Source organism: Strix uralensis, chromosome 1, assembly GCF_047716275.1.
Source record: "Strix uralensis isolate ZFMK-TIS-50842 chromosome 1, bStrUra1, whole genome shotgun sequence".
NCBI classification, from domain to species: Eukaryota; Metazoa; Chordata; class Aves; order Strigiformes; family Strigidae; genus Strix; species Strix uralensis.
Window position 1 is genome coordinate 138,372,571 of NC_133972.1, and position 27,276 is coordinate 138,399,846.

The following is a 27,276-nucleotide window of genomic DNA, read 5'->3' on the forward strand; positions in this document are numbered from 1 at the left end:
TAATCTCCATATTCAACCTGAATTTCTCAGTGTATTCTTTAAAGAAATTGAGTTCTACATTTTAATTACCCATATATATCTCAGAAGATCATATTAATATTGTACATTACTTCTATCAATAGATTTTGAAGCACATAAGACACTGTCTTGATATATCTTCTGCTTTTTAATATACAAGTCTTAAACCTCACAATTCCTCTGCATCAAAAGGTGTTTCAATCTCCAGCTGACAAGCAGAAATAGTAAGGTGCATAGAAATTTAGTTTGACAAACACGCCAACACCTCTGCACTTGACTGACTGTGCCCTCAGCCATCCATAATTTTGCTCCTCCATAATGATTTGCTGACACCAAATCAGGGTTGTCAACAGGTAAAGTCCTTTCACTAACAGGATGGCAGTTATCTACCTGACCACGTATCTTCTTGCAACCTGCAGAAGCACAGTTTCTCTGGGGCAGAGGAAGGAAATGGCAAACACACACACACTACCACACAAATGCACATAAACATGTTTTGTCTCAGTCATGATCACATGAGTTTCATTTCCTTTAGAAACCAGACTAAAATTGAGAAGGGTAGGGAAGATGCATAAATACACATCTATTGGATTCAGTTATTCTCACACCTTTTTATCTCTCTACTACTCACTTCCTCAGTCACTTTTGGTCACCCTGTTACATCCTACTGATCATCAAAGAGAAGCTTGGGAAAAATTTTGGCATCCATGTAATTCTTGTAAAAACACTGGGAAGTATAATTCTCTCAAAACAAGGATCCTAGGGAACTAGGGAAGCAGTATTTTGGCTGTTTACCAAACATTTTACAGCAAAGGTAATTAGTAAGTTACATACCATTGTAAGCAACACCAGCACAAATCCAGCTTCCCTCACCACTTGCTGTCTCTTCTAATGATGCCAAGATCGTGACAGGCTTACTTAGCATAGTTATTGTTTCCAATTTCAAACCTTTATACTTAATTAAATTTCAGCTCTAGATGATGTATCTTAAACAGCTCAACAAACCAAAAATACTCCAACCCCATTACTTCACCTTTTTTTCCCCTCACTGCAGCAACAATGCATCAAAAACACTTCAGGAGGATTTTTGTGTTGAATGGCTAAGGTTTGCTAAGCGCATGTGATAAGCTATTTTTGAAATAAAATACACAGAATAACGTACATTTCAGTAAGAGTAACTATCCGGATCCTCATCAGTCTTCCTGTATCAAGAGAGAATTCTATGTATCAGGAGTAAAAGTCTGACAGAAGTCACATGAAAAAAAAACAAAAAGATGACTAATCGATTGTATTTCATGCATATTAGGTACAGTCTTCCATCACCTGACAAACTGGAAGAGCTGCCTCTCTGTCTCTTGTAAAAAAACCTATTGCCTTTTTGGATCAAAAAGTATCAGACATTTGCAACTACTTCCAAAGTTTTATATAATACATAATTACACATGCCTGCACACACATACCATACCACCACCTCCCCCCGGAATTCCAAGATTTCCATTCAAATGCGGAAAGAAGAGCTAAAAAGATTGGAACAGTGATCAGCATCTCAATACTTCTTTCAAGAACCAACAGGAAATGATAACTAATGAAAAATTCCAAATATTATTAATACAGGAAAATATGTCCAGCTTTGACAACCAACACAGTCATGGAATAAACACTTCCATCTTCAGTAGCTGCTAAAACAAACACTCTTTTACAGGCTTTGACAGAGAACAGAATTCATTTCCCCTTTACAGCTGCACTGCTTCAAAGTCAGTTAAACATCAATGTGACAGCCTTACTTGCAAGAGCTCAGACATTTACTATATTATCTTAGCCGGACATGAGCAGAAAGCAGAGACTGTGAAGGTAGAGAAGTAGCAGGGGAGAGAGGGAAATCAAGACTGTTTTTCTTAAACACCTTATGAAGTGTTCGTCTTAGTTGTTGCCAGAGAGTTATTTTTCTTGTTCATTTATTCTGTATTTAAAGACCTGGTTAATATAAACATAGCACAAGTCTGAAGGCAAAAAGTTCACTAGGAAAGAGCTTATTTACACAGATATTATTCGGTTACCAACTTCTCACTCTGTGATACACTGTGCTTCCAAAACGAAACTCAAGTTGACTGAGCCATTATCAATGTTTACAAAATAGACTATCTTACTTGCAACTAGCCATCACCCTATTGGTTTTCTCATTAATATCTAGAAGACACACAGTTTAGGTTCTTACCCTAATTTCTGCTACAAACTTTCCTGTACAACTCCTACCTCACCAGACCATCATGAAGCTTCATATATATTAATTTGACACAGAGCAACAAGCATTATAATAAGTACATAATAGTAAGCAGGAAGGAATATTGGCCAGATGTCAAACCAACCCTAACAATGTGTACAGGCCACTAAATTGAATATCTTGAATAAAAAATAGACATCAAATAACTGTAGCAGCCAGTTGCAAGAAGTGGTCAAGAGTATTTCCTGAGATTCTGTAGAAAGCTGGCTGCTCACATGATGATGGCTCTGCTTACTTCCAGATGCTTAATTGCATTAATCTACGTTCTTACTACTGGTTTCCCATGAAAGCAGTTGTTGTTGCCATTGGGGGAAATGATGTGATCGTAAAGAGATGTCTTATGAATTACCTACCAAAATACAACCCGAACTACTAGCAGAAGATTTGCTGAGTGACAAGTTCTTTCATGGCAAATGATCCCTCAATACCGCAACTCAGAAAAAATTCCTTACGATACTGAAGAAGTTTTCCATTAGGACCCTGAACATATTTAACACTTCCCTATGCATGCTATAAGCAAACTTGAAAAAAATCTGTATCTCTTCCTTTATTCTTAGTGGTATTTTGTATTCAACTACAGAAGAGACGGCATGTCTGAAATACAGCTTAAACCACCAATCTATTTAAAAAAAAAAAAAAGAGAGAAAACAGTAGCTAATAAAAGCAAAATGTTGTCACACAAAACAGTCTGTGTAAATTATGTTATTAACTTCTATTCTTTTTTTCTTATTTGAACCCCAGCTTTGGGCCAATTTGAAATTCTAGAGAAAGCCTGATGATTTGTGGCCATACAACTTGGCAAACCATGTAAGTTTATTTTCAGGAAATCTCTAGATCTAAGCTAATAAGAATTTGAACCACCTTTCACCTTCCGAAGAGTCACCTCAGGGTTAACAGAAAGGCAAATCAAGATGCACTTCACCTACCAATAATAAAATCACTCTTCTTCACACTTCATAGCAGACCCAATCTAAAGATTTTAGTCCCAATCTAATTTTTTCACAATAATATTTTGTATTTGAGGTTTCTGTCTGGAAGTCATCTGCATGAACTCCCATATTCCCCTTACTATATCTGGAGTCAGGAGACACTTCAGTTTGTATTTCCCCTCTAGGAAAAAGAAGAGAAGCAAATCAAGCATTCCCTACAAAAGTTTTTTAACGTCTGCATCTTGAATAATCCTCTTTCCAAATAGCTCAAATGAAAGACCTTCAGGGCATGCTGCAGAAGCTGGCCAGTCAGCCAGACTCAGGGGATGAGTGGGCCTGCAACTCTGCCTACCATGGGGCGATGGTGTTTTGTTTAAGCATTTATTTGTTAAAAATATTAGGGTTTGGAGAGTTGGGGAGGTTTTCTGGTGCTGTGCTACTGTACCCTCCCCACTCCAGCACCACTATTTTTAGTAACCCACAAATGTGTAGCTGTAGGAGCTCTCCTATCACCAGAAAGCTATCCAACTTGAAGTGGAAAGCAGCCCAACTTGTGCATGCTAGCAATTCTTCAGATAGAGGCTGGTGAGCCCGGCCCTGCTTGCTTCTGCTGCAGCTAGCACTTTGCTATGTGCACTTTAATGCAGTAGACAGAAGAAGGGCTTTTTTGCTTTTGTAAACAAAATTTTGATGGAAATACTGCAAAATAAATCTGTTTATTTTCTATCTTTATAATCCTTATTGCACTATATTATTTACATCTCTGTCAGCTCCTAGAAAGCACAGAAAAACCTTCATATCCTAAAAAATTTCCTTTCCCTACACATGTGCAAAACTGATGACACTGTTGTTTTACCCAGTATTTCCTCCCAAAATCACAAGTCATCAGACCTGGTCAAGACTTAAATTTCCATAGCTATTACCAACTTCAAAAACATGCTACAACATGCTGATATACATATTAAAAATTGATTACTAACTTATATAGATGGAACTGTACAAGAATAAATATATGTGTTTTTAAAAAAAATAATTCTCAGAATCAACAGTAAGTAAATTCTGTTAAATACGTAATTCAAATAATGTATAGCCACGGTTACTCAAATCAGAAATCTTGGTTGAAATACCACATGCCTACGTGGTACATGACAGACTGGCAATGGAAAGTTCTGCAGGACGGGCTATGATCAGAGTGGCGCTGGAGCTGAGCCCACGACTCATTTCAAAACTGATGTCAAAAAGTCCTGTGAAATTTCTCAGTATATGCAATGCATACTGCACAGCTTGTCTCCATTCAATACTCCTGAAGAGACACTGAGTGCCGTTAAAGTGATGTATTATGCTAAGCTTTTCATGATATTAATTTATATCCTATGACATCACAAACTATAGATGTTTAAAAATTCAATTTAATTTGCAAGACAGAGAAATATGTAACCTGCTAAAATATGACTAGGTATGTTATATGGCTTTTAAAGTTGAACTGTAGCTGAAAAAATTATAACAGTAATATGCACAGAATATCCAACATAAAATAGAGTGAAAAGTAAAATGTTGGAGTGAATTCATTATTAACCGAAATCTTGCCTTTAACCCCCCAAATTCAAGTTAGTAATTAACTGCCAAATACTCCTTTTATGTATGACACAGCATAATACATTTGAGTATTATATTTGTATTTCAATACTTTGCAAATTAATTTTAAAGGTTTTGGCAGGATAAACTTCTACATGCATAAACTTGCAAAATATTCAAGCTGCTTGTCTACTTATAAAAAGCAGAACTTCTCCCTTCAGTTCCAGTCACATGAATGTCCTTCAATAATAAGTTTTATTATGGAAAAAAAAATATTCTTCTTGTCAGGGCACAAAACATTTATGCAAATAAAAGAAACACAAAATAAAAACTTCTCCATGCATAAGTAACACTGAAGACAAAACAAATACTAAACCCCTAAGCCCATCCCCCCCTCAGGTAAAGAAGACATTTTCCCCTTATCCCTCAGTTATATCAATCTCCAATTACACAGTTGATGGTAAGTAAAAGAAGAAAAAAAATGCAATTTTCAACCTCAAGGTAGATCTCAAAAATAAGCCCCATTCATATAATCCCTTAGTCATCTGGTGACACTCCTAATTTAAAACAACAAATTATCCCATGTGGCTCCATTATAAGGTGATAGCTAGCACCTCTAGTAATTTAAAGACATCCCATTTTCCTTGAGGTTAACCAGACAGCAAATCAAATAATCCCACAGAGGATTCAGAGCAGGCTTGACCCATTACTGAAGTGTTAAATTAGAATTTCAAAGAGTAACTCCATAGTCACCCTTCACAGAGATAATTTTTAATTCTTCCTCTGTGAAATGTGAAGTTAAGTCAATATTCAATGTTTTATCTCATAACATAAGCAGACAAAAATGCTGCTAACTCAAAACAGTCTAGATAGATTCTTGTTTAATAAAATAGCAAAAGGCCATTGCTTCAACATTTTAATAGGCAAGTTCTTTCCAGCATTTTTTACAATTTCAGTATTAATTCACAACATAGGTAAACAGAAGCAGGCATTTTATTTACATTTGAGGAAATAAAATACATAAATATATTTTTATTTATTTTCCCTACGCAATCCACAAACACCAATGAAACTGAATTCTGCATATGGAGAAAATAATGAGGGTTGACCCCATTTTACAGCTAAGAAAGTGAGGGACTTAGAGCTCAAGTGACTTGTTTTCTCTGGCAAACCTGGCACCGAAGAGTAAGCTCCTGGCTCTCTAGCACAAGAATCCCTGTCGTTACCCATGTAAGATCATTCCTGTCAGTATAATTATAGGGAAATTTCCATCACATGCAGGGGCAAACATAAGTCCCCAAACTCTACAAATGGTTCTCTGCCACCTTATCTAAATTATTTGTTGATTAAACAAAAAACCCAACCCAAACAAAACCCAAAAAATGTTGTCCAAGGTAACAAGATGTTCAATTTTTGTAGCTGACCCTCAGCCAGCCTGAATAAATAGTGTAAACTGCCTGTTTAACACAATACAAGAACAGCAGAAGCTTGGCACATTAAGAGCCACAGAGCCCATCACAGGCATGGCATAAGAGTGGCTGATATCACCCAGTACCCCAAACAAAGCAACAGGACAGAACTAAAACTGATAATACAATACAGTATATTGTAAACTTACAACATAGAAACAAACATACACACACAGAAAAAAACCACACATTTTCAATTATTGAAATATTAAATAAAAAATTCTCATGTTGTTGCAGGTATGCACCCTCACAGAAAACCACGTTGCATTAATTTATTCTGTTCCTCAAGACACTGTCTGTGTAAGAAAATACCAGTTCCCTTTTACTGACTTCCTTCCCTGACAGTGGTAAGCAAAAATCAGTTAAAAACAGTAAAACACAGTGTTGTCTTTACATTCAGCTAATGCAAGTGAGAAATATTTTCAATTAGCAGTAGGTTTGACTCAGATTTTACATTTTCATCTTTCTTGTATTGCTAGTTAGCTCAACCTTTCTGCAAGAAACCCTCCTATTTCTCTTCTCAGAATCTTGTCTCTAAAAAAGTCCCTCCTCCCCCAAGGAAATTCTAAGGGCAGGCTCACTGTCTTCCTTTCTCAGCTTCTGCTATACAACTTGAGTAAAAATTATTTACACAAGTGCAACAGAACAGAGTACAGCTCATCATGAAAGTTACCACTATGCTTATGCCACAATATTTCCACAAAATTAGAACCGTAAGAACAGTCCCCAAATCATGTCAACAGCAAGAAAAGTTGTGGCATATGGCCCTTCCCACCATAACACAAAATACTCACTAGTGGTTTTAAATTTTTAAGGGTTTATTTCTACCTTTGCCAGACACAGTGTACATGGTTCACATTTTTACTTCTCATTTGCTCCGAGAGATCTAAATATGTCTTTTTTTGTATCTTCTCAGATTTTCAAGAATTCATCAGTTTTACACAGTAAAATACTTCTCACTGACCTTAAAGGATTTTGAAAAAAGATGGTATACACAGTGGCAACCATGTGAAACTTTAATTTCTGTTATATCTTTGCAGTCAAATGTATCCATTTAATTATGGACAATGATACCTCTGATAGCAGGAACAGAGCTGTGCATATGATGGATTTTTCATTTCAGCCACCAAACAAGAAAAGAAAAAACAAAAAAATTAAAAAGTGTTTCAAGTTGTATAAATGCTCAGTTCACCAGGAAAAATGCCCTTGTTTCAGATAGCTTACTTCATGTCAAAGTAGGGTAAGCTATCTCAAAGCATTAAGAGCATCCACAAGGGGATTTAATTGCTAAATATATCTGTGAATATATACCTTAGCTTCCTTTGCAGTACCTTGTCTGAGAAGACAACCTTATAGGTAGCAGATAAATAAATCTATAAAAGTGGGCAAGTGAAGAATCTACTGTCCTTTACTATAGGGCACACACAACAGATAGGGCGCTCACTGCCAACGTAGAAAATTCAATTCTCTGAAAGTATTTATGCGCCAATAAAAAGCAGAGCTGTTTCAGAGGCAGCAAAGTTCTGCTCAAAAACATTCAGCAGCCCAGGGATGGCAGCAATCTCCTAAGAGGCAGGAGACCCAAATACAAACCTCTTCTCTAAATTAGGAGCATTGTGATTCCCTCCTCCATCTTGTTGCGCACCCACATCCTGGTGTTCAGAAGGCGGCGTGCAGCAATCTGCCCTCCCACCTCTCCCCTCTTCTTGCAACCAAAGACAGGTGTACCCCTATTTCCATGCTGCCAGTGCCCGTGTAGGCACAGGAAAGGGCTCCCCAGCCCGGTGAAGCAGGTGATGTTGGGAGCCGCTCTCTGCCACAGCTGTAAAACACTAGCAACCTGTCCATCCCCAGCCTGGTGCAATGGGGAGAAGCAGGGCTGCCCCGGACCCGGGAGCAGCAGGGTAAACTGCAGCTTGTGGGGAGCAAGACCAGACACCAGGACGCAGACGAGCCATCCGACCCATCACAAGCCATCCCTCTACCTGGCACAGGGTGCCACTGAAACCGTAGCCCAGGGAAAACCCTCACCTTGACCACCCACAGCGGTTCCGCGCTCAGAGCCGTACCCCACAGTCGGGCTGTTTCCCCATGACTTATTGACTGTTAAGTCTTCCTGTTAATCTAGCCTCGATATCCAAAACTTCTGATTTCAGAATTTCCTAAGTGAGCCATTATAGCATTTCTGATTAGTAGCGAATTTTCCCCCTTCCTCAGCAAAGCTACTCATGAAATTCAAGCCAACTCATTAATAGCTTCAAGCTAGCCAAAAATACATTTTCAGTAAGTAATTCCCCCTCAAAATACACAGACGCAAGTATGTCCAACTCTTACTAGAGAGTTTCATAATAATGGATCAAGCTGTCCTGACCCAAAATATCACTCCTCCTACACTACTGCCTGGGGGCTTTGACTGATGGCAAAGGTGGAGGAGAATGGACTATCCCAAAGCTTTATCAGGTTGTATCAAAAGACCACAACATACAAAAAACTTCTATTGGAAGCTGGGGGCGGAAGGAAATAGCTCAGAAACTGAGTGATGAAGCAAATAAGAGGAAGACTAAGTAGGAGGGAACTTTGATAACTACTGTTACTGGAATCAAGTTCAGCAGCAGCAGGCTGTTACTTGTTTGTTGGGTTTTTTTAAGAAGTGCCTACAGTACCTGAAACAGGACCAAAGCACCATATGCACAGTTCCATTCTGATATTCAAAAACAAATATATACTACTGTGAATCGGATGTGCTATACACACAGCGTATTTGACACTAACCAACAAAAGCAGAAAATTAATAGAACATAGCCTGTGGTGTACAGTAGTGGTGGTAGTGGTGCTTGGGGTGTGACAGTGGTAGAATAGCATGTGATATTTCATATAAAATGACCTAATTTGGGGTGGTTTGGGTTTGGTTATTTTTTGCTTCTGTGGATTTGTGTAGAGTATGTTTAAGTGTGGCAACCATAGTGTTATACAACAGACTCACATGTATTGATTCCTCAAATATTGCAGTGTTGATCAAGAGCCTAGAATTTGGATAATGACAAAAGAGTGAGCTCATGAGGAAGAAAAGACTAAAATCGCAGCCAAGGACAAGGAATATTTTAAACATCAGTAGTCATGCGTCAAGCTTCATGTACCATCAGCTGCATATAAACCCTATTCCACTGCAGGATACATTCTGGAAGTTACATACTGTAATTACAGACAGAAAAAGTTTTACATTAGTCTGTTCAGCAGGACTGAGCAATAAAAACAGAGTTAACCAGGATTTGTGAAGAGAAGCCAAGCAAAAACCCACAACTGAAAACTGAAAGGCCATAAAAATTAACCCAAGTGAAATTTTATATGTGTTGGCCACCTACTTCTAGAGCAATGTAGATGGTTTTACCCCATTTCAAAATACTACTAAACTGTGGCACCACACAGTAGAGTTTCAGGCTTACAACCTGAACAAAGAAATGTAGAAAACATCTCACTCTTTCATAGCAATAAAACAGGTAGAGATTGAAGGACAAAGGAACCCAACGCGAAAAGGGATCTTCAATTTCATGTGTTACTTGTAAGGATGATGATTCAAAGTTTAAGTGAGAATATCCAAATATAAGCAAAACATGATGAAAAAATATGAATGGAAACATTTTAACTCCCTCTGACACTACTACAGCTTTCCTCAATGATGAACTGATTTGCAATACCTACTATACAACTAATTATTCTCTCAATTCTAATTTTAAATATTCCTAGATTGCCTATTGCTGTCGTTTTGAAAGATACAGAGTTTGGTGTATACAGAACGCTGTAGTTTATTGAACTGGGATTACTGAAGGAACAAAAGTCCTGATAACGAAAAAAGGGAAGAATCTGGACCATAAAAACAGATGTGAGAACAGGAGAACAGAGCATATTCTTCATTTATCATGGCCACAGTTGTAAATAGTTTTACCAACGCATTTATACACTGACAGATATTGTGTACATAGGAGTGTCAGTACCCCTTTTTGCTTGAGATGAGATGACTAGAGGAGGATTTTGTAAAACATTTTGAATAATTTGAGCCCTTCACAATGATACTGTAAAACTCACCAATATTTCTAGATAATTTTAAAAATACTTAACTTCTTAACATCTGTAACTTATCTAAGACTCTTCATCTGAATTTTTCAACATCCAAAGTTTTTTTAAAAGAAAACCTGTAATTTCTTGCCAGTACAGGTAATACAAACGTAAATTAATCAGATGGAAACACACTGTGCCACACTTCATATTAATCAGCTGCAAATTCACTTACTATTCTAGTCACATAAGTCTTCTGAGCCTAACATCCCAGCATTGTGACATTATAAAAATTTACCCACTTTAATGTACAGAAATATCCATGAACCTCAAATTATTACACTATAATGCTGTCAAATAAACAGACTACTGGAATTCAATTTCCAGAAAGCCAAGGCAAAATCTACTGGCCTTAATCTGGAATACCAGTGTCATTTTCAAGCCCTGTATTTAATTAATACTATTTACTGTCAAGAGCCAAGCTGGGTAAATATTTCACTCTTTCCAATTCAGGGGCTAAAGGCAGGCCCAGAGGAAAATCTGCCCAAGTAAATGCATCTCATCTCCTTTGATAATGCAAGTGCTCAGTTGTCCTGTTCTTGACCCCTCTAGAATTCCCAGGCTCCAATACTGGTGGTACAATGTCATCAATCTATATTTAAAATATATATTGATTTTCCACGGATGATAATGACAGCTATTTCTTCTGCAAATGCGTATATACTATACCTTTGCTCATATAAAAAGGTTCCTATCAAGGTAAGAAATGAAAAAATCTTAGCAAAGCCCATTACTAAGTCAAAACCAATATTTAAGAAGTGAATAAAATCAAGTTAGCAATCTCATTTCCTAAATATTTTTTATTTATCTCACTGAAACTGAAATGTTAAAAATAATCCTCCAGGATATAGCTACATACAAAAGGCAAGCTTCCATCAATTGAATGACAGTGTTTTCAATATATATGAAGTTTGGTACCATCAATTCAGTAAAAAAATTCACTGACGGAGCACTCCATTTCAATCCATTCAACAGTAATTAATGAGTTTTTCATATTTAAGAATGGTTTACAATGTATTTGAAAGTTGTGGCCTCAAAACTATGAAAGGACTTTAAAACTGCTTTCACTATCAACAAATCTAGTTCTGCTAGTTGCAAGCATGATGAGATTTCTCTCTACAATACTCTCAATTTTTCATCAATTTTAAAGGAAATGCAATATATTACGTTTGTGTAGATTTCAGCTTTTCCACAAAATAAACCCCAAAGATTTCCATAAGCTCTCATTTCCAAATTTAGGGGGGAAAAAAAAAAAGTCTGTGGGGTGCAATTATATAAATCTTCATAGACGCTTATTTCTCAATACTTCTTGTTCTCATTGTACCACCCACACATAACTTCACTCTCAGATTAGGAGTATCATTTTAACACTGATTGCATTAAATTCACCATAATCAAGCATCCACTTTTACAGGCATCTTTATAGGCAATCCATGTTAACTAATGTTGCTACTGAACAAGAGTGACTGAAAAGAGAAAAATCTGATCATATTTCATGCAAAACACAACTCCCCAATTTCAAGGTCTAGGAATGGGGACACATTCCCTTTATTTATCACAAACCAATTCTATGTAGATTAAATATCCCTCACAGATCCCTCTGCAAATGAGAAGGCCCTGTATTTTATTTCAGATATTTCAGAAACATAGCTCCTGTAGGAATTACAGTGCTCTGAACTGACTCCAGAGCTCTAGGTAGGCACCATCCCAGCCTGACTTTGCATGCTGACAGAAATGAGCTCTCATTCAGATTTGATACTTGGAACCTACTATAGGTTCCTCACTGCATCCTTAAACTAATACTGAAGGCTCTCTAAACTTGTTTCAATATAAGGCACTCTATTTTCAGTATTATACTTTATTTTCTGACAACATTCCCTTTACACACACATGTATTAAGAGGACACAGTCAAAAATGAGACATCTGTCAGAATTTTCTTTATCTACTACCGCTGTAGACAACAATAAGGAGTACTATAACTCAGAACAAACAGACACACAAATATTTTCTATCTATCACACTTGACACTAACTACAACACAAACGCCAATGAAATCGCTACGAAGTTAGATTGAAACAGACTCTCCAGATCAAGAGTGACAGAAAACAGATTTCTCTAATCCACATTCTCTTTTTTTTTCCCTGAGAAATGTTCCTTGCAAAGCAAAACATTTCATGCAAAAAGAAAAGGAGAAAAAAAAAAGTTTCCTGACTGAAAACCTTTAGACTAGGAACTACAGATAGTATTTTTATCTGTTTGGGTTTTTTTTTTAAACAAAAATCTAAACTTTTCACCATCTTTAACTGCACAGCTTTTTGGTAGCATGCAGCAGCTACTTCCCACCACCCCAACTACCAGCGTACCAAGGGAGCAGCCACAAATTCTGTCATTTACATTATTTCTTATCAGTTCATATACACACAATCTAAAGCAAATCAGTCCAAGATTCACACTCTTATCCATTATATCATCTAAAAATAGATCCAGTAAGTATTAAGCAATGGTTTCACTTTTCAAAAAACTTAATACAGTGGTAGACAGGTTGAATACACATGATTTTAGTCACAGCGGTGGTACAGACACACAAGTCAAATCCAACATCTATTCCACAAGCAACTGCAGTGAAAAGCCGAGGCCAGGATTTCTTAAACAAAACTCCAACTGATATATCCTTCAGACACTAGTATGATTTCAGGTGGGTGTACTAGTTAAAATAAACAGCTACAGCTCTCTGATCTTGAGATGGAGAAGGTGAACATCTAAGTACGTTGAACAATAGGAGTGAAATAGGACATTCAGAAATCAATGGAAGAATTTCCAAGGATTCAAAAGAACCAAAATTTGAAACTATTCCTTGTCCTATGCAACCTACTTTTGCTTAACTGTCTATCACGTGAACACATGAATAACTGCCCACTTCAGAGCAAAAGGATATTTTGAGTAGAAACCTACCTCTTTACCTCATCCTTGCCCTCTACATCCTTTCACAACATCCATTTTTTACAGTGGTTTCTTCCTCACTGTCATCACCACAGACTTCATATACCAATATTTATCTCCTACTTGCTCTTATTAAAGGTTTTGAACTTTTCAAACACAGCAACTATGTTTTAGTCAGTATCTGTAAAGGTACCAGATTACTTTTTGGCACAGTAACAACTACATTTACAATTTTTGTGCAGAATGTAGCAACACTAAGCAAAAGAGAGGGGGTGTTTTACCCACATACATTAATTAGGGGAAAAATCAATTGTATTCAAATTGCTTTTTATTTGAATATTTTCTTTTTTCAGTCTTTACCTAATGCATTCCTTTTTAAATGGAAAATTACAATTGAGACAACTGAAAACAAACATACTATCAACTTGACAACAAAATTTCATGTTCTCTTTGGAGAATTTTGGCAGTGACTTTTTTCTCTTTCTGTATTACACACACCTAACTCATTCTATTACGAGCCTTATTCACTAGAAAAAAAAATATTTTAGATTCTTACTATTTCTTTTTTTAAAACAATTTGTTTAAATGATCACAAAATCAGCTTATTATTGAGACCTGCACATGCACATTATTATGATCATTATGCAGCCCAGATAAGTAGCGTAAATAAATAATATAGTGTAAGTAATAAGTGTAAATAAGTAATAATATCTATGTGGCTGAGCATTTTCAAGTTAATAAAATACATAAACAAACTATTAACCAGTATTACAAACTTCACTGAACACAGCGAACTACAAAGTGTTTTATCAGAACAGCCAAGGGAAAATGCAGAAAAAACCCAGAAGCATGGAAAGCTTCTTAATCTGTTTTCATTCAGTGATGCTAGAAAATTCAGTAAGTTTAAAGAAAAGCATTGTTAGTTTGCAAAAATTGCTCAACATGATTAACAAAAGAGGAAATGATACTTGATGTGGACATATATAATTTTACCCATAAATGGCTGGCATTTTACAAAGTTATCCCCCAAACAACTAAAAACCTTTTCAGCAGGCTCATTTCCCGCCTCTATATTTAGTGTGCAAGCCTCAAAAATACATATTTCTGACCTTAATAAGTCACTCTACATGTTAGAAGACAACATTTATTCACGAGTACCCTGAAAAGGTTCTCACATAAAATCTCAAATGCATATTTGTAAAATATTTATAGCAAGTGAGTATATTGATATATGAAACATACCTAAAATGAAAGCATGGCATTTATATTCTACTTTCTTTCACTGCACTACCGAACTATTATTAGTCTGCATTTAAACAATCCGCAGGGGTCCCTTTTTCTAGTTCTCAGCGGTATTATCCCTTCTTGTGAGCAGAGTTAAACAGGCACAGCACTGCCTGATGGAGTCATCAGACAGTAATTCTTGAGCAACAAGCAGTTTAAGTCATCAGTGCCATTACACCGATTTCAACCCTCAATTTAAGTAATTTATTAGTGCAGATAGTTGGATGGAAAAGCTTGTATTATTTCATACTCAACCTTTGCCATAAGACAGACCATAATCAGCACATTTGAAAAATGTCAATTCTTTAGTTACAGTATAAAATATCAAACGAACTTAACGTTGATCCCTTCAGCCTTTCTCAGCAGAGACTCCCATGTCTGGTCCTGGTACTAAAGCAAGATCCCAGCTTCCATAACCAGGCTGGGCGTTATTTTTGAAAGTGCCTAAAATGTTCGTATTTTGACTCACTGTATAATATCATACGTTACTTAAAACCAAGGCTTGTTCTGCTGTATCCACACAATCAGTTTAAGACATCTCACATCAAATTCCCCAGTGAAGAAGATAAAACTGTAACACAATCCAATTAAATGAAATAGGATATAGGCAACTCACCAAGACTCACTGAGGCAGGCAACAATTTCTAGGGGCTGTGCGTGCAGGGGGCCTCACTACTCAGATACATCTCAAGAATGCTAGGAACAAAATTGAGAGAAAAAGATTAGTCTTTTTTTTGGAGGAGACAGGCATAGAAAAATAAAAATATGATGCGTAGCACACTGCAGCTTTAAGCATAACACAAGGAGGGGAAACAAACTTTGCTGAGCATTATCTACTTTTCCAGACATAACTACAACCCCCTTCCAGCTGCACAATCACTCCAGGCACACAACTTCCTCTCTACCTGCTGCCTACTGCAAATTCACAGTGACAGCAACTAAGATGTTTACATTAACTTACACTGTACACAGCCTTTATTTTAGCAAAAAGAATCTGTGGGAACCCTCTGTGAAAGTAGCCGGTTCCTTTTTTGGTTGACTGCTTGGCTGGTTGACTTTGTAACACATTAGTTTCAAATCTCTAAAGAGGAGAAACTGGTGTTCTTATAAAACATCTTTCAACCATTATTAAAAGTTGTAGGTACAGAAGCATGTTTCTTCTCTGAATATCCACTTACAATACTCCTGACCCAAGTGATGAGTATCAGTGGACAAACAAGCAGAAAGCTCTTCATTAGTATAGACCTTAAGAGTCCAGTAGAGCAGAGGACATGCACTGCACAGCAATACACACTTCTTCAGGGAAGAGGAGCATGCCACTACCCACAAAAATATTACACCTGCATTTCTGTTTGTAGGTCAAACAGTACTCTATGTTAAATGTATCCAAGCATGCTACCAAAGAAGAGTTTTCTATCTTTTTATTCTGACAAACAAAAAGGCAGAACGTAAAGAAAATGAAAGATACACTACAAGAGTCATCAACAGAAAGAAAACCCGCACTAATTATGCCTCAAGAGAAACAGAATTTAGGAACAACTTCATTTTTTCTGTCATTTCTGCCGTCTCTTCTTCAAACAAACTCTGCTTAAGTTTTTTCAGTCACAGGCAGGATAGGATACCACTACAGTAACAGGCTACTCAGGGGCACCACTAACAAAGAATTATTCTTATATCAAATATATACACAGAAGACATGACTACATTATTTCCTCAGGAATGCCCAAAAAGCACACGAGCTCTAAAGATCACAACAACGGGGCTTCAAGTGGGTCCTTACTGATAGAAAACATCATTTTGACTTAGGATAAAATTTTAAGTAAAACACTACTAGATCTTTTGGTGATTTAATGAGATTTACAGTGTCTGTTAGACACCCACAGTTCAGAGAGACATACCAAAGAGAAGCCGCTGTCTCATCAGCAAATGCAGGCTGCAGCCCCAGCCCATGGTGGGGAGACCTTTTCCACAGAGGAACAATAACGATAAGAGTGCCTGTGCAGACAGAAGCATTTCCCACTCATCTCCTGTCCTTCAGCTGCTGCACAACAGTGAATGAGAATGACTGCTCTACTGCCGTTTGTTTCTTGACAACTAGCGTGGCTGCTCACTAGTATTTTCCTACTGCTGGTATATTTTTGGGTCCCACCTCCTGATCTACGTGGCCTCCCGTACTGCAGCTCAAAGAGTCTGCACACCAGTAATGTGGCTCCTGACCGCTACAATGTAGCCCACAAAACGCTATGGGACAACAATGGAAATGACAAGTTTTGCTGATTTTCATTTGTTCTATTCATAAAACACTTAATAACAATGCTGTCTGAAAATGAAGACAATATATAATAGTTTCACTGTAGAAGCACTACCTTCAAAATACTAACGAGATCTTTCTTTCCAAATAAAACTCTTTAATTATACAGCAACTAGTGACAAGCCTATGTATCCGAATAGATATATAATCTGGTATATTCCAGATTTTTTCCTCTAACTAGACTGTCAGTGAAGGAAAATGATGAACATGAAGTGACGGGCAATGAAATTACCTACTAGTCCTTTGCCTTCCCTTCTCAAGCCCTTTCTGAAGCTTGAAATAAAGGAAAGCCAACTTTGCAGCAAGAGGCAATGCTAGTACCCATGCCCATGCAAATTCCTACAAGAATCAGGGGGTTCTTGGAGTGCCCCTCAAAACTCAAACCACTCTTGCATAAAGCCAGCTTTTACAGTAACATAATGCTGTTAATGGTGGTGCTCAAAGGCCTGTAGGTAGGCCTCATGCAAAGGCCTACATGAAGAATAGGTCTCTGCCTCAAACAGTACACAAATTATCAGCAACGGCTACAATATTAAAATGGAACATGCCGTTGCCATCATTCTCCACGCTTGCCATTTTCCAACACCACCAATCTTCCACCCCACAAAGAGTAAAATAAAACTTTTTAAAGGTTAAATAATAACTAAAAGCAATATGGCCTAGAATAACACACCGTCCTCTAAATTCAGAGTGCTTTATGTCTTTATTTTCCATTCATGCACAGTCATTTCTTTCTTTTCCAGTGCAAAGGGACATCTGTATTCCAGGAACCTAAGATGCATTACCTCCTCACCCCATAAAAACTGTAAGTTGTGAGCAAAACTCACAGTATCAACTCTACAAACTACAGTTTAGATAAAAGGGAGTGAAGGACTACCACTTCAGACATACTTGGAAGAGACCATCATCTCTAGCGTGCAATCTTAGTGAACATATTTTTTCATCTACATACAGTCTTCAGGTTCCCTCATTCTTATACTAAGAAAAGGTGCCACAAATGATCTCACCATTGTGCAGTTAACACTAATTTAACACAGAACTGTAGCAAGAAAATAGTTTGAGGCCTTATTAAAAAGTCAGTATGTATCAAAGTAAGCCATGATTCTTAAGAAAACCAGCAAAACAAGCAAAAGTATATTTGCACTGCAAATACCAACACAAATTGGCAGGCAATTTAAAAAAAAAAAAAAAAAAAAGCTTTAAACTATACATTTTGTAGCCAGGAAAGTATCAACAGGTTGACTTTTTCTTTTAAGATAAAGGCAACAAGTATTCTGGCCACATTGAAACAAAATAGCATATTTCTAGTTGTAAATTTTTATTTCGGAAAAAATACAAAGATTTAGACTTGAAGAACAGCTTTTGTCCTTGAGAATATAATTGAAATCCTCTAAAATTAATATATATATATATATATGTATACACTCATAATCTTCCTCCACAAAGAATCTGTTTTAGGAAATTGATAGAACAAGAGGAGGACATTGCTTATATCTCTGGAACCAAGGTACAAATTTTTGTAAGGGTAGCAAGTGAAATTAGTTGACAATAATCACATTTTTTTCTGGGAATAACATAAGTGGTGGAATAACGTAAGTGGTTGGTCAGCAAGTCCTGACATCAATTTTGAAATAGGAAATAATAGTATAGACTTTTAAACTATCTTGTGAACTCAAAGCACGGTGGAACATGTATGAAGAAGAGTAATCTCCACTGTATACTGGGTGATATCTGAACCCTCACTTGCACAAGTATTAAAACATATGACCTTGGGTTTTGTGTTGTTTGGTTGGGGTTTTTTATAAATTTGATTCCATCACACAGGCATATGATGAATTTGTAAATTCATAAAAATACCTGTAATAAATGTGTCAGTATATACTATCAAATTTATTCATAGGCAGACTTTCCTCCATCCTCAAAGTTTTCTTTTTATATGCAATTTAGTACCTCCTACATAATCTGTGAGGTACAAATAGGTGACATACTGCATTGTTTTTAATCGGAGTGATTTTCTTCAAAATCCATGGGCAAGGCTCATTAGAGATCAATACTGACAGCAACGAAAAACTAAGTCCGTTCACACACAGATGAATTACAGCATGGGCAGAGTAAGAGTAAAATTCCATAATAATTCTGACCTAACAAGTAAAATGTTATTTCACTTTCCATGCCCATTCTTCAATCCCAGACTTTTCCACGGAGGCAGCCAATAAAGCAGCCAATTGTGATATGCCCACTATAAATCCTACCAAAGAGCAACAATAGGTCTTACATAGCTCACTAAAAAAGCATCAAAATAGCAACTCTCAGTCATCACTACATCAGATATATGTTCTCACTATGTCCCACGATCACACACCCCCCACCCCCCCCAGCAGAAACTCATGTTATCCATACTACCTAAGATTTATTAATAAATCAACACATTCAGTAGATATTTTAATTAATTTGCCACCTATACTCTCTACCCTTTCATTAGTCCACATTATATGGAAAACATTAATGTATTATTTTAGCATAATACAAGTTATCCTTTTTAAACAGCAAGTAACTTCTTGAAGTTTAAAACCAAACAGAAAAATGTAATTAGGCCTTTTACAGAGGGCATTGCATCTTAGCTGCAAAAAGCAAATGCACATAACAAAGAGGCTTCTGAATATCTAAGTAATGGGAGCACGCACACAGAAAGAGTGAGATTTACTATCCGTTATAACTGCTAAAATGAGAGCAAAGCAAGAATAATATCTGCCAGTAACTGTATTAATGGGAGATTGTTATGGAAGCCATTTAAGGAAATGCAAGACTTGGAATGGTATAATGATGCAGCTGCAGAAGGGAAAAAAAAAAGTGTGTATTGTTAATATGTTGTTCTATAGCTTCAGACATTTAAATTAATGAACCAATTTCAAACTTCAAAATGCCAAGCACCCCAGTGACCATACACTTTCCATAGGAATTGTGCTTATTTTATTTCCATAAAACTCTTAAGTAAAATTTCCATTAGTCTAACTTGAATAACATGCAATTTCCATAGAACAAGATTGAAAAATCATAAACAGGAACAAAATGCAGTGCAGTAAATCCACCACATTCAAGATCTATTTTTCAAACTATTCATCAACTCAAAATAATTGTATAAAATCAGCAGAAGTATTCCAAATGCTCAGGAGAGGAAAAGCTGTTCTAGGTAACAGGCAAATGCAGGACCGAATAAAAGAAAATTAGTTTCTTCCACTCAGTTTTTTCATCATGTAAATACTATTTCTGAATACTCATAACACTGACAAAATAGCTTTGCTTTAAAACTGTGTTTAAAAAATTCCCTGGTTGGTTTGTTGTTTTTTTTAAATTCTGTATCCTAATTTGATTAAACTATACAAGCTGTCTTTTTTCATGTCACATTTCTACTTGGTATGTTTTGAAAAGGCTAAGCTACTGAATCATTAAAAATAGGGAGTGTTTGCATAATGTAAATACTGCTGACAAACTACCAACTGTAGAACTGGTAAGATGCCTTAGTAATATGTAACCACTGATGTAATATTACAAATTATTCTTACTACTCAAAGTTGCCATTTCACCAATATGTATGCCTGTTCAAAATGTTATTCCAACACAGAGCAGGAGTCCTGGCAACTGTATTTATTCCCTGAAATCTGAAAATATTATCAAAATATTATCTATAATAAATATGTGAGATATGTTGTCTAAGCTCGATTATCCTAATGGGTAAAAGCCAAAGAATACTTCTGTAAGGTTTAAATTCCCAAGAGAAGAGCTCAGATCCCGTCTGCAAGCACACAATGGAATCACAGCTGACGATGCACATCTTTTTCTGGATGTCTCCATATGCTCAGGAGGGGGTTTCTTCACCCCTCACCCCCACCCCCCCGGCTTCTCCCTCTCCACCTCCCTTGCTCCCAGCACTACATTGAAGGATTTGTCATTATCTGCCACCAGGAGTATGAGAATGTTTTAACAACTAACAAAAATAAAGTAGTGCAGTGAACTTCACCTCATTTAAAAATAAAAATAAGTGATCCTGCCAGAGTATCCATCTGTAACTAAATTAACTAATAGTACAAAATAGGTGGATGAATGGATGCTGCAATATGCCTTCTATAAAGTAAATATCCATGTTACTCTGTTCTTAGTTTAAAAGGTTGTGTCAAACAGAAGAGTATATACTGTAACAAAACATCTAACCTCTGATCTCCAAAGCCAAACATAGAAATAAGTGAATACTGAGCATTTTAACGCCTATAAGAACACTGAAGAAATGTGTGGAATTTGTTAAATACTTTATACCTACTTGCATACAAACTGCATTGTTTCAAGAGGCCGAGCATAGCAAACGTACAAAAAATGAACGTGGCAAGAACAGTTTTAGTTCAGTGTTCCCTTTCTCCAGTGCACAATCTATTAGCACTGGGCAGACAAAGAGAGTCACGTTTATACTTGAATTTAGTATCAGTTTTTAGTTCAGCTTTTTCTTTTAAATTAACTGACAGCATCCTCAAGGCTTAGACCTCACAAGCCTCCACAATTTCTGCAGTTCTGGTGTCAGGTGCTAGAGAAACTCCAGCTGAGCACAGAAGCCCAGATTTTGCCAAAGAGACAGTGACATCAGCAACAAAGGCAAGAAGCAGAAGACAGTGGGCACTGTAGCAGCAGCTGGCTCACTCACTGACTTTGTTCTTCCTGCTGCAAAACCTGGGCTCCCTGCAGATGGGCTAGCTCTTACTGTTTTTTTTCAGGACAGAGGGAAAAGTTGGGAATGTCAACACTACAGACTGCTTACATGCCTCTTCTGACAGAGCCTTTCAGCCTTAAAATGAGCAAGCAACATCCTAAATGATTATAAAAACATAAACGTTATCCTTAAATAATTTTTACTTCAGAGCTTCGGTTTAATGCAATACGCTACACTTTATGTGATCCCTAGAATTTTCTAATTTTTCCACTAGAAATAATCTTTAGTTTCTCTCTCAAATAATGTGGGTTCAGTTAAAAAACTTAAATTGAACTGTCTTATTCCCAAAGTATCACTCTTGATGGCAATAAAGTATTCCTTCCACAAATGTCTCAAGTTTCAAATTTAGCACTGACACTACCAGGACACACAATGAGGAACACAAGGAGATTTACACATTTAGTAAAGAAGGGTCTTCAGACATTGCAGAGATACTGATGAAACACATCATATGTGGATCGTCTCCGTAGTAAAGATCACAAGCTTGAGAAAATACAAAGTTGAGAAATCTTTACTTTTTATGTGAAATAAAAGCGTATGGTGGCTGAAAAAAAAAAAAAAAAAAAAGAGATGATTACACCACCTTTGTCAGGCATTTATTGCATAATGTTCACCAAAATGAGATACAAACATATTAAAAATTACGTGATTCTTCAAACATTTGCATGATGTTAAAAAGATTGACTTTTCTTCTTAAAGTTATTCTCAATATTTCTGAAGGTTGAGTCCATGACAGAGTATTTTCTTCAAGACCGCAGATGACCAAAAGCAGCTATGAACATTAAGCTTATCACAGCACTTCTCATAAACTTAGGGTTTAACCACCTGGGGGCAATTTACATCTTTATCTCGTGTCACACAGCCGAGCTGACTTCCATGTTCCAGTTCCCAAGTAGCTGCATCACAAATACCAAAATAAGGGGCACAAATGCACGAGTGTCCATACGTGCTTGCATACATGTCTGTACGTGCAAATACGCACAAGCCTGGTATATCCTATTTGTGACACCACTGCTGACGTAAACAAGCAAGTGTCCTGAAAAATACGTAGGAGGGACGGTACCCGCACCAACTGTGATAAAACGACTGGTTTCCATTCACAGTGGTCTTAAGCTGCATGTGAGCAAACAAGAGCCCTGCTTTGGGGAAGAATAGTTTCGATATGACATTAACAACAGTGTGCAACATTGTCATTTCTCCAAGAGTGTCCAACAGAGCGGACCAGCAGCTCCCTCCTGCTCGGCACCCGCAGAGGATTCCCCCATGAGAGGAGCCCACCAGGTGGCCCAATGCCGCTATCGGGTTGTGAAGAGCCAGGAAATTAACTGGCTAGAGTTGATTTTATAGTTCAGTAAAAACCCAAGGGGATAAAAACCCAAATGACTGCCTTCAGTCACAATGGCAGCAAACTAAGACCAGAAAAAAAAAAAAAAAAAAAGCTTTAAGTAAAAAAGACTGCCAGGCTTAAACTGCTTACTTATTTACATCAGCAACAGAGCTATGCTTTAACTGTGATAGCCAGACACTATATGCTTAGTTCAAACCATACTTAAATACCATAAAAATATTATCAGTTCAGTTCTAGAGCCTATTCACCTACTACTATGAAAGAAAAAAAAAAAGATAAATACAAAACCAATTGATTACTATTGAACAAGCAGGCTGTTCTCCTTTTACAAGGAGACTCTTTCCTGGCTAAATTACAAGTGTATTTAGACAGTGGGCTCCTGCAGACTCACGCTTCAGACAGAAGTATACAGGCTAACGCAAACTAAGATTCAGAAATCATTATTTCCCAGTGACTACAAGCAACCTTTTTTTTTTTTTTTTAATTTCCTTCCCCCCCCAACGTTTTTTTTGCCAGGCTCTGGGGCAGGTTTCCTGCCGACAACCCGCACGCCCCTCTCTCTGGAAGGAGAGGCATGTGATTCCCGGGCTGGGGGGACCGCTCAGGCCCAAGCGGAGCCGAAGGAGCGAGGGGCAGCGAGGGAAGAGGGACGCGGCTCCAGTTACACCGCGCCCAAGAGCCTCCGACCAGCGCGGCGGCAGCGCGGTCCCCGCGGAGGCGGCGGCGCACACACCGCCCCCCGCGGAGGCGGGCAGGGGCTCAGCACCCGCCCTCCGCGGAGGCGGCGGCTATCTCCCCACCCCTCCCCCCCCAGCTCCCCACGCGATTGGGGGCCCGTTCCCGGCGGCCGCGGAGCTGCCCCCCCCGCAGCCGCCGCCGCCTTGCGCGCAGCCCCGCGGCCGCCGCCCGCCGCCGGGACGCGGGAGCGAGCGGCGCCGCCCGCCCCGCCAGCGGCACCCGCCCAGGGACCCCGGCCCCGCGCCCAGCCGGCTGCCATCCCCTCCTCCTCCTGCTGCTGCTGCTGCCGCCGCCGCCGCCGCTCCCCGCCCCGCGCACACACACGCAGACACACGGCACTGCGGCGGCCGGGCCCCCACCCCTCCCCGGGCCGTGGGGAGGCGGCGGCGGCCGGGCGCCCCGGGGCTGCGCTCGCACGCAGCTGTGCCGCGGCCTGGCTGCGCGGCTGCGGCGCCCCGCCGCCCGCCCCCGCGGCGCGGCTCGGCACGGCCCGGCGCTGCGCGCACAGGCAGGCGCAACCCCCGCGCAGAAAGTTAAGAGAAGTTGCCCGCTTCGCCCTCTTCCTTCCCCGCGCGTCTCTTGCGGGCGCGGAGCGGCAGCGGGGCGCCTCAGACCCGGACCCAGGGGAAGGGGAGAGGGCACCGGGCGCCGCGGGCCCCTGCCCGGTGCGGGGAAAAGGGGGCGGCCGGCTCGGCCCCGCGGAGGGAAAGCGGAGCGGCCCGCACCCTTGCGCACCAAGTCGTTGTCAGCCGGGGAAGGGGAGGGGATGAACACCGCCCTGCTCCCCAAATCACCCCTTTTGTCACCGGGGAGAGACCCTCCCTCAAGTTTCTGTGTCCGTGTGTGCTGGGGGGCGAAGGGGGAATGTCCTAAACACAACACCCTGAAAATCGCCCTGGGCATCTCAGCTGTCCCATCCTCCCCCCGGCTCGGGCAGGGCAGCCCCCTGCCCCCCGGATCAGCCGCAGCACCCCTCGCCTCCCCGGCTCCTCGCACTTTCTCCCGCTGCCGCCCCCAGCCAGGGGCGCGGGGAGGCGGCACCCGACCTCCGCCTGGCCTGGGAGCAGGAAACCAGCCCCCTCGGCCCGGCAGGGTGGGGTGCCGTATGCCCCCCCCGCACCCCTCCGCTCCGCCGAAACGGGGGACGTCCCAGGGAAGTAAAGCCGGGCCCCCCCCTTCCCCTCCCGCTGGGCCCCGGGGGTGCGAGCACGATGCCCCGGCGAAGGGCAGCCCCGCGGTCCCCTGCCCCCGGCTCCCCTCCGGTTCCCCACGGAGGGGGCCGCGGCCCCCGCCCCGCTTCCCCCCCGCCGCCGGCGCGGGGGGAAGCCGCCTCGCCGCGGCCGCGGTGCCGCCCGCCAACGCCGCCCCTCCGCGCACCGGCGCGGCCCCGGGCGTCCCCCCGGCATTACACAAGGCGGCCGGGGAGGCGCGGGGGGCTCGGGCACACCCCCCGCCGCGCCGGGGCCGAGGGGGCGTGCGGGAGCCGTTACCGGGGTCAGTGCCGTCTCCCGCCGCTGCCGCCGCGGCTGCCGCCGCCGCTGACCTTCGCTTTGTAAGATGAAGCTGAAGCTGGGGCTGCGGCCGCCATGTTCCCGTTTTAATAACTGCCTGCTTGTTTATTTCAATGGAGACCCTCCCACCACTCGCCCTCCTCCTCCTCCCCTTCTACCCAGAGGAGGGCTGGACGGGGAGGAGGCGGGGGGAGGCACAAGTCACTCCCCCCTGCCCCCGGGCACGGCGGCAGCGGCCGGGCCGCGGGCTGGGGGAGGCCGGGCCGGGCCGGGCCGAGCGGGCGGCACCGCGGCGCGGCCCGGGGCGCTGCTGCCGCCGCCGCCGCCGCCCCTGGGTGCTGCCGCCCGGCGGAGCGTGGGGCTGCCCCGCTCCCCGCCCGCAGGGACAATGGCAGCCGCCCCGCTCCCTCCCAGCCCTGCGCAGCGTTCCCGGGAGCCTCCTCCGCGGGAGCCTCCTCCTCGGCACCCGCACGGGGAAGAAAGGGGAAGGAAAGGGGGGAAAAAAAAGAAAAGAAAAAAAGTCCTTCGCCCTCGGAGGGCGAGACTTTAAATGTGGCCCTTGGCGGTCGGCCCTGGGAGGAACCTCGCTCTCAAGCGGGACCGGAGCAATCAGCCCTGATAGGGCTTTCAGTGGCCCACATTCACAAAAACGGGAGGACGACGACTCGGTCTTATTTTCTTTCTTTACACCCGAAAAAAATAAATAATAAAAAGAAAGCACACACATGCTGAAAATCGTGTCACAAATACGCAGCATCAACCGTATCTCGCTCAAGGGAACGAGGGAACGAAGATGCAGGCTTTTCCTAGGTTGGAGGAGTGAATACGTGAGTTAAAAATTATTTAGGGCTGGAGGGTGATTGTTAAACATTGCCCTTTAGTTCAAGAAGCAATCCATGGTGCAGAAATCCTATCTTAAAATAAAAGCTTTACATTTTCGCGTATCAATAATGGCAAGCTATACTTTACACACTGTAATAATTGTTATTTGTGACATTTTCTCAGATGGGTGTGCAGCCCCAAGTTTTTCTGCAGCTATCCACAGATTATACATTGTCACTGGTGATATATGGCTAACTCTGCTTGCAATTAGGCTTGTCCAATACTTTTTTGATCATAACCCTTGTTTTTAGATGGTTGTATTTTGCCCTACTGTGCTGCATACAATTTCCCATACTTGTATCTGACTCAGTTTTTTTTTTTTTAAGCTTTCTCTTTCATTGGGCAAAAATAGTTCAATTGTTTCTCTGAACAAATTAAAGGAAAACTGTCTTTCCCACTATCCTCCTCCATGCTAAAAAAGTCTTTGCAACCAAGTCGCTGAAAACAGATTCTAATATTTTCCTCTTCTGGAGAAAGAACTTGGGTGTGGGAGGGATGGCCATTGGAAATTTATTTCAATTTAGTCCTATTAGGAAATGGGGGTAGAGGGATTGTAGTTCGTATATACTCATTAGAGCTTTGCTTCTAAATTAACTGTAGATCCTACCTACATTAAACACCACTGGTTTAGGGGGAGTACTTTTGGCAGCATCTCCAGAAGACAAGTGGCCATGCTCCAGCACTGGGCTGCAGCAGCTGGAGAGGACAACCTTCCTCAGTGGCCCTCTCCATCAGTTGTACTCCACAGAGAAATTACTCTGTCTCCAGGAAGCTCTTCCACTCTGCCTGTACACAGGCAGGCAGCAAAGAGATTGAAGGTTAATTCTGTCTGAAGAGCAGAGAAATCAGAATATTACCTTGAAATAACATGGCAAATGGGAGTAGCTTGTACGTGAAAAAAACCTGGGGCAAAGAGTTCTGGAGAGACAGAGCTTTTCCTCTGGCCTCATTTGCTATATCTGTGCAAATCTCTGTAGCAAATAAGCTGAGTTATACAGGCAGTAATCTCATTTACCTCACAGTCGTGATTCATTCGTTCTCCTATGCTAAGTGAAACAGTGATCCGCTGGGGGAAAAGAAAAAAAAATGTATGTCTTTAATTTTATGACCATAAGCAGTC

At 40.5% G+C, this 27,276-nt stretch overlaps 1 protein-coding gene across 6 annotated transcripts in view; it reads right to left on the bottom strand.

Moving 5' to 3' along the window:
* The window catches only part of NCOA2 (nuclear receptor coactivator 2), a 198,013-nt gene extending 172,480 nt beyond the window's left edge, over nucleotides 1-25,533 (bottom strand). For 4 of the 6 annotated variants that reach the window (XM_074882685.1, XM_074882714.1, XM_074882705.1 and 1 more), the window contains exons 1-2: nucleotides 25,254-25,532; nucleotides 15,227-15,306 (exon numbers count right to left, since the gene is read on the bottom strand). The gene's annotated coding sequence lies outside the window, so the exon portion shown is untranslated. Of the gene's footprint in view, nucleotides 1-15,226; nucleotides 15,307-25,253 lie in introns of all 6 variants that reach the window. The other 2 variants (XR_012630727.1, XM_074882722.1) reach the window with 2 other exon arrangements.
* Between the last annotated feature and the right edge of the window lie 1,743 nt (nucleotides 25,534-27,276).